The sequence below is a fragment of the Sceloporus undulatus genome, chromosome 1, assembly GCF_019175285.1.
Source record: "Sceloporus undulatus isolate JIND9_A2432 ecotype Alabama chromosome 1, SceUnd_v1.1, whole genome shotgun sequence".
Classification (NCBI taxonomy): Eukaryota; Metazoa; Chordata; class Lepidosauria; order Squamata; family Phrynosomatidae; genus Sceloporus; species Sceloporus undulatus.
The window spans coordinates 225,396,820-225,411,741 of NC_056522.1; the positions used below are offsets into that span (position 1 = coordinate 225,396,820).

The 14,922-nt window shown below is 39.2% G+C and overlaps 1 long non-coding RNA gene across 1 annotated transcript; it reads right to left on the bottom strand.

Moving 5' to 3' along the window:
• Positions 1-8,763: 8,763 nt before the first annotated feature.
• Positions 8,764-12,477, bottom strand: LOC121919880. Its single transcript, XR_006101597.1, has 3 exons — positions 12,432-12,477; positions 11,343-11,385; positions 8,764-9,337 (listed from the first exon to the last, which is right to left on the bottom strand). It is a non-coding gene; the product is annotated as an uncharacterized LOC121919880 (long non-coding RNA).
• Between the last annotated feature and the right edge of the window lie 2,445 nt (positions 12,478-14,922).

Genomic DNA, 14,922 nt, shown 5'->3' on the forward strand with positions numbered 1-14,922 from the left:
CTAGGGTTTGGTTCCAAGATCCCCCGTGTATAACAAAATCCATGTATGCTGAAGTCCCATTAAATATAATGACATAGCAAAATGCTGTTCCTTATGAAAATGGCAAATCAAGATTTGATATTTGAAATTTATACTTTTTTTGAACATTTTCAAACAGTGGATGCTTGAATCCATGTATAAAAATCTGTGTATAAGAAGAGTTGACTGTACAATACTGTGTCCAGTTCTGGGCACAATGGTTTGAGACCATTAACAAGCTGGAATATTTTGGTCTCTGCTCAGGACAGTTTTTTCCCCTTGAACCCTGCACTGTCTGGAGCATGTTTCTTCTTGTAAAACCTGTGTAAGCCCTAGGCCTGGACTATTCTTCCCGTTAATTGTAGATGTACTCACTTGGGTACGTTCAAGTGTTAAATAGAGCAACATGGACTAATGATGAGATGTCACACAAATAGAGAATCCTTCTTCGTGATTCTAGGTGATTCTCCACACAAAACCTTCCTCCATGCATAGTGGTGGGGAGACCCTCTAAAAAGAGTTTTCAAGGAACCCAAGGCAAAGTTGGGGATGGAGCAGAGAAAGATGAATTGAATGGATCTAGATCAGGGCTCTTCAACCAGGGAACCTTAATCTTTTGTTAGAGGTCATGAGAGGTTCTGTGAAAGATCATGATATGGGGGGGGGCTTTTCTGAACTCTACATATATTAATTTTTATGCTATGGTTCCCTGAAACCTGAAAATTATTCCAAGGTTACCTCCGGGGTAAAAAGATTGAAAGGGGCTGATTGAGAAGAATAGCATTTGTTGCTTTTTGTGGGTTTTTCGGGCTCTGTGGCCATGTTCCAGAACATGGACATATAGCCTGAAAAACCCACCAAAAACTATGGATGCCAGCCATGAAAGCCTTCGACTTCACATAGTATTTGTTGTTGTTCTTGTTGATGTGTGCCTCCAAGCCATTTCTGGCTTATGGTGACCCTAAAGTGAACCTATCATGGGGTTCCTGTCAAGATTTGTTTAGAGGAGCTTGCCATTGCCTTCCCCTGAGGCTGAGAGAGTGTGACTTGTCCAAGGTCACTCAGTGGATTAAATTATTCCAAGGGTCCCTCCAGGGTAAAAAGATTAGAAAGGTCTGACTGAGAATAGCATTATTAGCGTATATATAGTAATGATTGCAAATGGCCATTTCAAAGCTCTCTTCGGCCTCTTACAGACTGCCAAAATAAAGTTGCTTCGGGTCTCTTTGGAGGTATGCTATTTAAATGATACATGGGTCCTAAGAGTCCAGAGGTCGCGCCAAAGCCACACTCCATTCCTAAGCACCGGAGTGCAGCTTTTGGTACAGCTTCTGGATTCTTAGGATGCATGCATCATTTAAATAGCATACCTCCAAAGAGACCCGAAGCAGCTTTATTTTGGCAGTCTGTAACAGGCCTGTAGTTCTTTAGAACTTTCCTCATTTACAGTCAACCAATGAAAAAAGAATAAGGAGAAAGAAAGTCTTCATGCTTAAATCACCATAAAATATCACCTCACAAGACCTGGCTTGATTTTTTCTCTTGAAATGAACAAAAATGGTAGGTCCAAGGGAAAGGGCAAATTAACCTACAAGGAAACTGACAGCTTTACAACCCTGTGCCTCTGATTGAAACGTTGGGAAGTCTCCTGGCAATTCTCCCAGACATGCAGGTAGAACAGCGAGTTCACTTATTATGTTAACTAAAACAATCTGGCTTTGCACAAACGCACCTCAGGCCTAGCCAAGTGTGAAGGCGCATCAATGTGCCAAAGCAAGGAAAATACCTCATTTACCTGAAGTGGTTCACTGGGCTTTGAGAAGAAAGGAAGGAAGGAAGGAAGGAAGGAAGGAAGGAAGGAAGGAAGGAAGACTCATCAGGGGTAGTGATATTTTAAACACTGCAGTTTTCCATACAGATCTCAGAGGCACGTATGGTAATATCCAGGGATCATCGAGTATATTAAAACCTGGGAAATGGTTTGGTCTGATCAATGCAAACCACATTTTGTTCATCAATGTGTTAAAATGTAGGGTCCTGGTCTCACTTTCAGTAGAACCTGTGGGATCAAAACAAAACAAAAAACATTGAGATTGCACTAGTTACTAGTTATTGGGTCATTTGATTCCATCCCAGATTGCAAAGCCACTGCACACTCATGCATTCTTCCACACTCCCATGAGTGACAATGGTATGGGACACAATCTGTCAAAATCAATGGGAAAACAGACTTCCAAATAAATCTTCATGCAGTGACCATTCATAAACTCTTTATCACACTTGAAATTATCTTTGAATGTGGCATGACATCACAGTAGGGGTGTGTGAGAACTTTGCTCCTGTGTGTGAAAGTGAGTGTGCATTTGTCTGATTGTATGGACGGAAACACAAACCAGATGTAACTTACAGTCAGAAGTCCTTATGTTTTGGGGCTTGCAGTGTATCTCATGAAAGAAAATGTTTTTCAGCATGAATACATACTGAACAAATTTCTAAAATTTATACAGACTTTAGACAGTGAGAGCATGAACCCATAAATTACACATTAATGCATTCATTTGAAAGATCGACACACAAATATGTATATATTTTTATTGTTTAAAAAGCAATATATAGAAATGGATTTAACTAATGTTTCTACCCCTACACCAGATAAACAATTATCTTTGCAACTTCCACCCCTTTCTTCTGCCTGTATCTGAAGCCAACATCTATTAAACGTCAGAACCAGGTTGCTTTTTCCCTTCCTTCTGTGGTATCCAACCAAGTAATTCTGAGCAATGTGTCATGGTTCCCTTTCTTCCCCCTGAAAAAAAAGTGCTAGTGATATTGAGCCTTTTTGAGAGAATAGCTTCTGATTAAAAATAATGTACAGAAAACACTACATATTCACAGTCCTGCATATATTAGCATTAATACTACTTCCAGTATTTGATGTTGCTTCCTAAAATATAACGTATACCTCTTGCAGCTGTGTCATCATGGGGTGCCGCAAAGGAAAAGGACAAATATGGAAATATATTAAAACATATGATTTTTCTCCAACAAAAGTAAAACTCATTCACTTTGACTACAATTGGCAAGCTTTACCTGTAAATCACCTAAACGTTTTTCCAGATGTAACAGTACTGAGACTTCTTGAGAAAATCAGTGTTCTCTACCGAAGAAAGTGACTTTTCGCTTTGTACAGGACAGGGACAGCCTGGATCTCAAGGGAGGTTACTTTTCTGTTGTTAATGGAGTTGAAATTTTATCACCTATCTTTGCCCTTTCTCCAAGAAGGGGAATGGCTTCTACCTGCAATGAGATCCCTTCAGAACATCTTAACTAACAGCAGAAGTAACATTTGAGTCCAGTAGGCTAGTAACTCTAACATCATCACTTTTCTTCTCCTGTATGAAACATCTTTGCCTGATTAATAAACCAGTGAAGTTTCATGATGTACCGTATATACTCGAGTGTAAGTCAACCTCATGTATAAGTCGAGGTCAGGGTTTGGGGCCTGGATTCTGATATGATCTTTGGATAAGTCAAGCATAAATCTTAGAGACACTGCTGGACCAGAGGAGAACCTGCCTTTTCTCCTTCTCTCCAGCCCAGGGGCAGAGGAGACGTTTGACGGGGAATAGCCCACTCTTTCTCCTTTTCTCAGCCCAGGTTTGCAGGAAAGACTTGAGGGGGAATAGTCCACTGGTCCTTCTTTTCTCCAGCCCAGTTGTCCCCACATTGATCCATGTATACGCTGACCTAAGTTTTGGGGGTCAAACTTTGGGCATAAATTTCTCTACTTATAGTTGAGTGTATACGGTATTTTGTACATTTTAGTTGGTATAATAAAGGTATCACTGTTTTGTGGATTTGGGATTTTGTTGTATTTTGTTGCATGGTCAATGTGGCTATCCCTGAATATATTCTTCTTTTATGTTTGTCAGGCTCTAGAATCACAGGCTTTTGTTAGAAATGAATAATTCTCTGTGTGGCACATGTCATCAAGGGATTCAAACCCAGATCCATAGCAGGAATGGTGAGAGCTCAGCTTCAATCTCTGTTTATTAGTGTGGGAAGTGGAAGCTTGGTTCACTGGGTTTCCTCTCCACCTGCCCTCCCAGTTTTTAAAGTTATCATTAAATGCAATATGTGTGACCCAGAACCATTAAAGTGAATGGGAAGTTTGCCACTGCCTTGTAATAAGGTCTTGACTGTGAACATGGCCTGGACTGTGGCCAAAGCTAACTAAACCAAATGAAGCTGGGACATATAAAATTCAAAATTAAATGTAAAATATTAAAAACAAACATTTCCTTAAGCCTGAACTATGATTACAATATATTCTAACCCAGTGGCAGCCATTTTGGTTTAAATCAAGAGTTACAGGTTATTTTAAACAACACATAGAAATTGTCATCAGTATTTCCCAGTGCTTGTCTGGGGGACAACGCCTATGATTTGAGTTTACTTCATGTACATTTGCCATTCTAATATGTCCCTCTTAGAAAACATCATTATGTGGGGTTATAAACTGGCTACAGCAAGTTAAAAATATGAAGTATCTTAAGTAATGCTTCTTCCCATGAGGCACCCTTTGCCTAGTAGTCAGTAATGCAATCAGATAACTAGAGTTACTGCAATTGCCTGCCAAAACGTCACTCATGTCTATTACAGCATCCTGAAAAACACCATTATATCAGTTCCAGCTAAGGTATAATTCCTTTTCTTTCTGGAATGTTATCAGCTATGAGTCATTCTACTGTACTGGGATTTTATTGGAAAATGGCTTTAGGAAAGACAGGATAGGAGTGCCCTGTTGTCACTAGGTACATTAAATAATATTTTTACATCATGGCCAACATCCTGCATCAAGGTTGCATGATGTAAATCTCTTCGTATGCATTTTTTTCCAGTGATTGAGCCAAACAACTCATGTGCTGAGTGGGAAAGTTGCACAACTGGATGCACACCCAGATGTGCAACTGAATGAGCCTCTGCCTGTACAGTGGCACCACATCTCTGCATCTGCTTCTGCAACATTGTCCTAAAGGGAGACATTCCATATCAGCCCAAAATACAGGGAAGTGTATGCAGGCATATGACACTCACAGGATTCTAGTCATGTTTCAAGTTTTTTTGAGAGTCAGCTACATGTTAGCAAAAGAAGCAGGTTCAGCAACTTTGTAGCACCATTTCTGGTGCAGCTGGATGTGCAAGAGCCCAAACCTGTAGCACCAAAGGGCAAGCTATTTTCTCATTGACTGAATAAATTTTGATAGAGAAATGTTGAATTCAAAACCTGAAACTGTAGTAAAAATGTTAGGAACTTTAACTCAAAATTTAAAATCAAATGCTATGGACTTGTTGACAGAATTTGGGCGGCTGATGGGGTGATTTTGGCACGTTGATAAAATCTCTGAATTTTCCTTTTTTTCAAATATTAATTGTTAGCTTTTATCAAAGACTTTGAAAAAACATCATCACCCATCACATACCCAATATGATATGTCAGATGGTTCTCAATCTTTTTCTTTCAGGAATTGCATAGAGTCAGCTTGGTGTAGTAGTCTGAGTGATGGACTAGGACTCTGGGAGGCCATCATAGCCTTTTGGCTGAAGAGTGGGGTATAAATACTATAAATAAATAAATAAATGAAGGAAACTCATTGACTGACTTTGAGCAAGTTGCACTCTCTCAGTCTCAGAGGAAAGCAATGGCTAACCCTTTCCAAGGAAACCCTGTGATAGGTTTGTCTTAGGGTCACTATAAGTCAGAAATGACAAAGGCATGTAACAATGCAAAAAAACAGATTATTCAGAGGCTTATCAGAAATTCCTAATAAAGTCAGAAACAATAGACAAGCTTCCCAAAGAGATAGCTTGTCCATTACTATTGCTCTTCCTCTGGGAAGAGTGGTCACAAAATGGCAGCTGATAGCTTCCCTGAATGGAATGGTGAATCCATTCTGGGGTTTAGTCTGAATATTCGAAGAGCTAGTGAAGATTTTGAGTGACCTTTTGTATCCATCTCTGTACATTTTCATCTAACGTGCAAAGTTACACAGATAACATTTGTCCTTATTCCAAACAACGTACCTTGATCAAGCAAACTGTGCTTCCAGCATAGCACCTTTCAGTATAAAGCTGGAGGTTAAGTAATGTTCCACCTAGCTTCAGCTGATAGTAAGCAACCACTAAGATAACCAAGCCCAGAGGCGTTTGACCTGATGAAGTAGCCTACAGACCACAGAGTTATTTGTTCATTTAAATAACTGTTTGCTCCCCACCCACCAAAAAAATGCAATCACATACTGAAGGATCATACTTTAAAAAGCAATTGTGCCTTATAGGTACCTCATATTTGACATAAACAAAAAGCTGAGTTTAGAGCTTTAAATTCAGGGAGAAAGGGAATCATGGTGTTTTCTTCTTGTATTGTTATACACACAGGCCAGTCTACCAGACCAGATTTTTGGACTTCCTCTTTCTTCCTGTTTCTCCTCACTTTTGTACCATCATGCCGGTTGAAAAAGTTCTAGAATAATACAATATTTACCACATGTGTGGTGACTTAGGGTGACCCTGGGCAAGTCACATTCTTTCAGCCTCAAAGGAAGGCAAAGGCAAACCCCCTCTAAAGAAAACTTGCAAGAAAACCTGTGAGAGGTTTGCCTTAATGATTTGAACGAACACAATAACAAGTGACCCAATAAACATATTTCTCAACTCTGTATTGAGATCAACAGTGAATTCCAAAACACATGTCTGCTTGGGAGTTTCTTATGCCACCACTGCATTGTATTAACAATAAAGTAGAAATGCAGAAAGAAGCCCCATGAGGAAGGGGAGAAAGGAATACATGAAGCATAGTGCTCTACAAAATATTCACCAAGTTAGAAAGTCTATCTCGGCCAATCCTATAATCCCCCCCCCCCGAGTATGTTGTGGAGAGAGAAGCGCTAGTTCTTGTATCCCTCATGGGTATCTGTTGTATTTTTATGCACCACACAAAAATCTGCCATAAACCTACTGCAAGTGAGCCCCTAGATTACAACTGCAGAGATTTCACATTAGCCTTAGATATGCTGTGAACCATTCACCTTTCTGGTGCCTGAATTCCATACTTCACATCAGTATCAAAATAGCCATTTTGTATGGTGCATAACTTCTTACTGAATATTTCACATTGCATACAGCATAGATTCCTTTTTAGCTGAACACGTATTGAACTTATTAAAGTTAAAGTGAACAGGCAGTTCGCTCATACTACTACCCTACACATGGGACAGCTTAATGGCATTGAGATTAATATATGCATAAGTACAACCTGCATTATCAAGAGTAAAAAGCAAGTTAACGACTCGATAGCATATAATTACATGGTATTAAAGGCCCAGAATTCAGCTCTGAAGTCAGAAAAAAACTTCTACCTTAGCACCAGTGCCTTGTTGTAACTTCTTAGTGCTTCACTCTAAATGTGCTGCTGATCAGTTGGGTGCCCGCTGGAGCATTTGGGCATTAAAAGAATTTCAACATGTTTTTAAACAAATAAAGCAGGCAATTTTAATAGCAACTCACAGGGTAATATTATCTCTGCTGGTGAATGGCAAGGCAATGATAACTTCATTGATTTCCATGAGAAAGATTCTCACCCATTATGTCTCTGCAAATGGGGAGAAGGAGACATGCTATCTCATCTTAGCACATTACAGGAAACACAAGCAAAGCCACTAGAAAAGGGATTTGAAAAGCTGGTGTTGTATGCAAATCTATGTTAATATGTCCCTACATTAAACAAAAACAAAAAAACCAATAGTTGAATAGTTGGTGATTTTTCCAGACCCACATCAAAGCCTTTGTACAATTTCTAACTCTGCAATTTAATAGAAATATTTTAACATGTAAACTTGAAAAAATGCAAGAAAAATCCAAAAACAAAGGCAAGCTATGAAGCCAGCCGATATGGAGGTATTTTAAACTGCTCAGAAGGCAAGATATCATGAACTTGCTAGTGACAATTAGTTTAAATGAATTCAAATAACAAATACACATTTCATAGATGATGAAGTTTTGCACTGATTTTTTTTTCCTTTTTTTATCTTTAAAAGAAAACAATGCTAATGGTTTCCTTTTTCCTACCCTCAGTGACTATTTATTTTCTTGATGTGGACTTTCTAAATACAAAGACATCTTGGCAAGTTTTCAAAGAGTTCCTTCAAAGTAAACTCTTAAGTCTGATTTTTTTTTAAAAAAAATAGAAACATGAAGAATATGTTGCAGCAAGGAGAATTCATAACATACCATTTTCATTTTATATACACATAGATATGCACATACATATGCAAAAGCTACTCCAACAACTGTCCATGGATTCATTTGTCAGGGCCTTCTCTGTTGCCCTGGTGTATGAAATTGATTTTGTGAAAAGAAACTAATCAGAGAGTAAGCCATTAAAAAAAAAGAAGCTTTCTACCAAAAACAAAACAAAAAAGGAAAACATTTCCATTATATAAAAAAATTCAAAGAATAAAGTTATGGGTTTTGCAAGTTTTAGTCAAACTTGTCCTGTTTTCCACAGTGAATATAGAGAATCACAAAGAAGTACACAAATCCATGTGCTTCTGTCGCCATCACTGTCATTAATGCTGATATTCCAACCAATGACACTGCCCCATTTGGTGAGTTATTTTAATTACCGTTTTAAAATAAATAAATAAATAAATAAATAAATAAATAAATAAATAAATAAATCTGATAATATTTAATTAAGTAGGAATTGACATTATACACTCTATAATACACACAAGCTGTACATCTTGATTTTATTCCTTATGCTGGCAAGCTCCACTGAAATGAACTGTGTGCAGCACTCAGGTGTAATGAACCATGCACATTGGTAAGAAATTTTACGATGCTGTGCATTATCCCTTCTTCCTCTACAATGGTTGTTTTGTTTTGTTTTGTTTTGTTTTCAAAAAATCTAGCATAGCTGAGGAATACATGCTATAGCATATAGATTACAAGTAGATCTGGGGCCTATTCACATGGCATATTAATAGTGGTATTATTTCACTATAACTATCATGATTTCATCCTTCGGAATCCTGGGACTGGCAGATTAGGGATTCTATTGAATTCTCAGTCAGATTGCTCTTGTACATCACCAAAAAGCAAACTCCAGGAACTGGAGCGGAGGCACGGAAGGTCCACCTCTCCTATTTCTTTGCAAACTCAGGCCCAGCAGCAGCAAGTTTCATTCAATTCAGCTGTAGAGTTGAGGGAGCTGTCAGATGAAAGCAAGAATCCAGTGGGAGGAGTCTCCCAATGCTGCCTGGAAGAAGGAGAAGAGCTATATTCTGTTAATTTGCTATTTACCATCACATCATAATCATCTGTATCTTTATAGGCAATTTACAAAATGAAGGATGTGTTCTCAAAAGAAGAGCAGGGAGATACCAGACCTGAGGAGGCACCACCAAGGCTACCAGGGTTCTTTGTTCACCAGCAGGTGAGACCTGGGGGTGAAGAGTGGAGCTGTAATGATATATTGAAATTCCACCCCTCTGGCTATTTGCCCTATTTCACATTTTTCTGGGTTCAAGCATGTTTACTTGAAGCTGGGTAGCCAGAATATATTAGGGATTCTGTTGGTATACTGCCCTCTCCACTGCCCAACAGTTTCCCTTACTGAGCTAGCTGGGTGGTCTCAGGGTTGATGTTGGAATCCTCCTGGCTTATAGTGCTGGTGGATTTCAACATCCATGCTGAGACTATTCTGATGAGAGCATCTTAGGACTTCATGCCTGCCATGACAACCAGAGGACTGTCTGAAGGAATTTCTAGCCCTACCCAAGCTACTGGACACTCTCTGGACCCTGTTTTCTTTGGTGGGTGTTGTGAATGAGATTTGGGAAGGGAAGAACTATCTCTAGTAACCACCTGCTGCGGTTTAGGCTTGCTTGTCTGGGGCTGCCTTGTTTAATTGCTTTTAAAAAACTATTATAGTTCTATTTTCAATGATGTGTTTATATACAGATGGGCATTTTCTGGAAGTTAGTGGAAACCATGCCCCCTTCACCCTCTCTCATCACCCCATGCCCCCTCTTGGACTGTCTGGTTTGTGTATGTTATACTTATATCCATTGGAGGTGTCATACTTTTTTGCATTCTCACCCCAACAGCTTGTGTACACCAGCTCTGTCCTTTTTTTAATGCACACCTGCACGGGTGCATTTGTATGTAGCTTTAGCATGAGGGTTAGGATGGATCACTCCTTCAGAACCACTTTTGCATTTGGAGTGTTTAGATGCAAGGTCGAAGAAGGAAAAGGAAAAGTCAGAATATCCCAGGTTCTTTTTGCTCTGGTTTTTAGCCCCAGAGCATGGCTTTAATCTGGTTTCTGCCCACTTTGGATGTGTGCATCATCTAAACACCCCACTTTATTTTATTTTGTTTCACCCCAGTGTTGTCCAGAATCCTCTTGGAGACTTATGTCTTCATAAGTGGACTTACATATGCAGGAATTAAGATTGTGCAGTTGCATAATATCCATATCCAGTAGAGTTGCTGTTGTGTTACCATGTGGCAGAGCCAGCAAAAGTGCCCAATGCACAATGGGACTGATGTGCACAGGTCCCAATGTGCATCACATCAGTTCTGATGGCTATTGAGCACTCTTGCTAGTGTTCTATTACATATCTTCTCAATTCGGCAAAGGGCTTTCTTGGCGTCTCTACCACATAGTTAGGTATAGGTAAAGTTACACAACACAGTGGCCATGTAGGATTCTGGCAGTGTTTTAAAAATATACTGCTAGATCCAGCAAGGTATAGTGGTTTGAAAGTTTAAGTACAAGTATGGAGAGCAGGGTTCAATTACCAGTTCGGCAATGAAACCCACTGAGTGAGCTTCAGCAAGTCACACACTCACAGCCTCAGAGTAAGGCAATGGCGAACCTCTTCTGAACAAATCTTGCCATAAGTCAGAAACTACTTGAAGGTGCACAACACAAACACACAACCACCTTACTGGAAGAAAGGCAGGATATAAATAAATAAAATTATCGTCATCTGTGTATGCAGATATCTCTGTGCAGCAAGTGAAATCTAGACCACAGAACTTTGTGTCACTCAGTTTGTTCATACAGACCAAACCTTTGGGGAGGGCAGGTTGTTTGGGTATATTCATTTGTTTGTTTTAACTTTTGCTGTTTTAAAGGAGACATGTGATGTCTATTACACTATCTGCTAATCAGAGAAGTAGCTAGGTGGCAACCATGTATCCCCTGTGGAATCAAAGGCAGAGTATTCCTGGCTTACACTGAAGTCAGAGCTCACCACATGTCTGCACTACATCTTCTTCTGCAATCCAGGATTCATCCTGAAATAAGTAAAATAAATAATTGTAAAGGAGAGAACTTCAGAGCATGTACAGATTGTATTTTCCCTGCAAAAGGAAAAACCAGTCCTTGGTGAATCTCTTTCTTTCAGACCAGGCACCTGGAAAAGGAAAGCACAGAACTAATTGGGGAGGGGGAGAGAAAACAGAGCATCTCAAAGCAACAATTACCATCATGACATAGGTCAAGCACCCAAGAGTCAGGATTGTTTCACAGAACAGAACAGAAACATTGTTTCCTTTTTCCACCCTGCAAATCACTCCATGTGAAAAGATGTAGCATGCTTGCTATTTCTAGCAAGGATCTGTTTTTTTCTGATGTTGAGAAAGAAGCAATCACACAGCTGCAATGAAGAGAGAAGCACAGGGTGAATTTTTTTTCTGCTATTCAACTCTTAAAAACATAGGAGCTCTTCCAAAATCTGGATATGGCAACCATTTGTGAAAATTTAGAGCCCTTTGACTCTCTCTGTTCATTCCCTCAGTTGCTTTCTGTTCATTCCCTCAGAATTTAGCTTCCTCATTTTTTATTTTTCATATGTTTCTCTAATGGGAACTCTCCCCCTCTCTATTCCCCTCCCTCCCTAACACACACACACACACACACACACACACACACACACACTTTATTAAGATACCATTTATTAAGTAATTCTGGTCTATAATCTTTCTAGCCTGGGAGTAGGGAGGAAAGCAAATAGTTATGTTCTGTGATCTCTCCTTGAGAAAATGTTCAAATCGTCATTTTGAAAAGTTGCTTTCACCAGAGACAGCTGTTCTTCCTACATGCTGCAAATGTTTCCTTTAAATTCCTGAGGACACACAAGTTTTGATACCAAGCCAGGATCTTAGGAACTGGCAAAAACTAAACACACCCAGGGCTGCTGCTTTTACTGTCCCAACAAACTTTCTCCCACAACTACAACAGTAAACCTTTTACTCCCATGACATCTCACATTGTGCAATTAGTCAAGTAACTCATGTCTTGTCCAAACAAAATACATTTTGTCATTTCTTGAAAATGTTACCTTTCGCAGAAGTATAGTATTTCTGACCAGCAGGGAGCATATGTCAACATTATCTATTATTACACAATGTCAGAACCCAAAAGAGAAGGTGGGTGGTGATGTTAAGAACAACTTGAGCAATTTTCTAAAACAGGCATTTGAGAAGTACAAAGCCAGAATGTTTTGTCTGATTTTAGCTGCGTCAGCAACCTGAACTCGCTCCCTCCATCTCCTTCCCCCACTGCTTCAACCACCAGAGCAAACCTAAAGTAGCAACCGGTGACCCATTGCCTAGCTTGTTTGTTAGTTGGAGCCAAGAGTTTGCTGTTCTCTGGAAAGTTTGAAAAGAACATCACACAAGCCACTGTCAGTACACAAGAATAAAGAGGAGGGGGGAGACCTAAAATGTGGATCCTGCTTAGTAAGGGAAACATGGAGATGTAATGAGATTCATATCCTGACCCTGACTATATATTTATTATTCTCACTGTTCAAGATCTATAAAATGACAGGAGGAAAGAAGGTACAGTGGGATTTACCAGTAGATTGGCCAGGATATCTAGATCCCAGCATTCAACAGCAGTCATAAAAATCTTCCCCTAGACCTTCTAAATGAAGTTACTGAGATGGAAGGCATTTTAGAGGTTAGTAGATTATGTGTATGAAAGGACTTGGTGCTCAGTTTTTCTGGCATTGAAGTTTCTGAGCCAGCCATGTGTTCTGAAGCAGCCTCATTCTTCACACGCAAAATATGGCCTGTTCTCATATCTTCCTTGTAATACTGACAAAGGCTTAAGATTTAACTGAGCTCTCCCACCTGTGAATTTCTGCAACTCCTTTACATGACAGCATAAGACAAAGCGGAAATTCTTAGTAAATAGTGCTATTTTAGAAACTGATATCAGTTGCACTATCCCTTTCTAAGCTTTTCAGACCAATCATTAAGGCCGGCCTGGGGGTGGAGTTGGGGTGTCGCATCCACATGACGCACGCCCCGATTCCACCCCTCTGGGCACCGTTACACCGCACACCACTCCACATAGCGCACGACATCATAGTGCTCCTCTGGCGCTGTGTCTGGATGACACAGTGCCAAAGGAGCACCATATAGTTGCAGCACTGTGGCTATCGTGCCCTTTCCAGGGCACAAAAAGAATCTGCTTTTTTTATTTACTATAAAAAGAACAACACAACAGCACAACATTCATAATAGCTGACAAACAAACAACAAATACACTTAATACAAACATGCAAAGCTACCGTATAAGACTACCCTTATCACAATAGACAACAATAATAAAAATATAAAACCTATTGGTACAATTATATCTTCATCCTACTATCTTGTTACTTCCTCATGATTACTTTCACCTTTTATATGAGAGAATTACATTGATTTCCCCTTTCCAACCTTTATTCAATGTTATAACACTATAAGATTATAAATTAATAAACATCAGTGATTTAATCAAAGCCTATTATCTGTTCACTCTTACTCTTTACAAATTAAATTAATTTAATACCTTTGTTTTCTCTGTATTTCCTAAGACATTCCCATTCTTTTTCTGTTTTGTTTTTAATTTTTGTCTTTCATAATTGCCATTAGTATGTCAATACTTCTTGCTTCTATGAGTTTTTATAGCCATTCATCATTTGACAGAGTTTTTTCTGATTTCCAATACTGCACAAATAAAATTTGCGCTATTGTGACCATATAAAAAATAATTCACGACTGTTCCATCTTTATCTTAATCTTGAAATTAGCTATCATATTGAATAGGAAGAGTAACAGATCAAACAGAACATCTAATTGTAAAATTTTAGCCATTAACTCTTGAATTCTTTTCAAATTTTCTGTGCTTCATCACATTTCCACCAAATATGAAAATAATTACCTTTGGGTTTCTGGCATTTCCAGCACAGTGGTTTCCCAGTCTTGTAAAAAAAATTTAATTTCCAGGGTGACATATGCCATCAATGCATCATCTTGAAAAAATGTTCCTTATAATTTTGGCACAGAGTAAACTTATTTGTTTCTTGCCATGTCCTCTCCCATTGTTGTAAAGCTTTTTGTGGCTCCTTTTTGTGCCCTGGAAAGGCTGGATTGGGGCTGAGGTGTGCGGTTGCTGCAGCCCCGATCCAGCTAGGAAAGGGGTGGCAACATGGTATCCCTTAAGGGCTCTATGTATAGCCCCTTAGGAATATGCTCTATCCCTTTTTAAATTGCCCTGGTGGAGCAATAGTTAAATGCCAGTACTATTGAACACAACATTGTGAATTCAATCCCAGAGGACTCTAGGTTGACTCAGGCTTCCATCCTTCCATAGGTTGGTAAAATGAGTACCCAGTTTGTTGGGGGCAATTGGCTTACAGATTGTAAACTGCTTAGAGAGTTCTGAGTTCACTGATAAGTGGTATAGAAATGTAAATGCTATTACTATCCTCTCTGTGAATGGTGTCATCAATTTAGTCAAATCTGATTGTCTGGAATACATCATGTCATGAAGCTAGC